This window comes from Nanorana parkeri, unplaced genomic scaffold (assembly GCF_000935625.1).
Source record: "Nanorana parkeri isolate BGI_ZX_2015 unplaced genomic scaffold, ASM93562v1 scaffold248, whole genome shotgun sequence".
Taxonomy (NCBI): Eukaryota; Metazoa; Chordata; class Amphibia; order Anura; family Dicroglossidae; genus Nanorana; species Nanorana parkeri.
This window is the reverse complement of record NW_017306516.1, coordinates 1,639,675-1,640,153: the sequence shown is the minus strand read 5'-3', so window position 1 is coordinate 1,640,153 and position 479 is coordinate 1,639,675.

The following is a 479-nucleotide window of genomic DNA, read 5'->3' as shown; positions in this document are numbered from 1 at the left end:
ATAATAAAATAACTATAACTATAACAAAATATTATCAACTGGAGTGACGGAGGGGAACCTACACAATATCTTTGATAAACTGAAAGAGTAGAGCATGTTCACTTTGTAAAAAGGGAATCTTCACTTAGCTTAACAAATCCAACAAACCAGAACCAGCGCCAATGAGTGTGCAGTATGAAAGGGGAAGATACAAACACAGACAATACAAAATATATATTATGTACAAATAGATATTAAATGCCACAATTAGGACATACTTGCCGTCTGGACCAATATCATTATTTTTGCAGACATGATAAAATCTGAATTTTGGCTAAAAAAACAGCCTAAACCCCAAAACAATTATATATTTTCTGAAAGCAGAGGACCTGTAAAATAGAAAAATGCTAGTTGAAATGTTTTATATCGCACGATATTTGGGCAAATGTTTATGAAAGCACTATGTTTAGGATGAAATACACCATTAGGCAATTCCACAT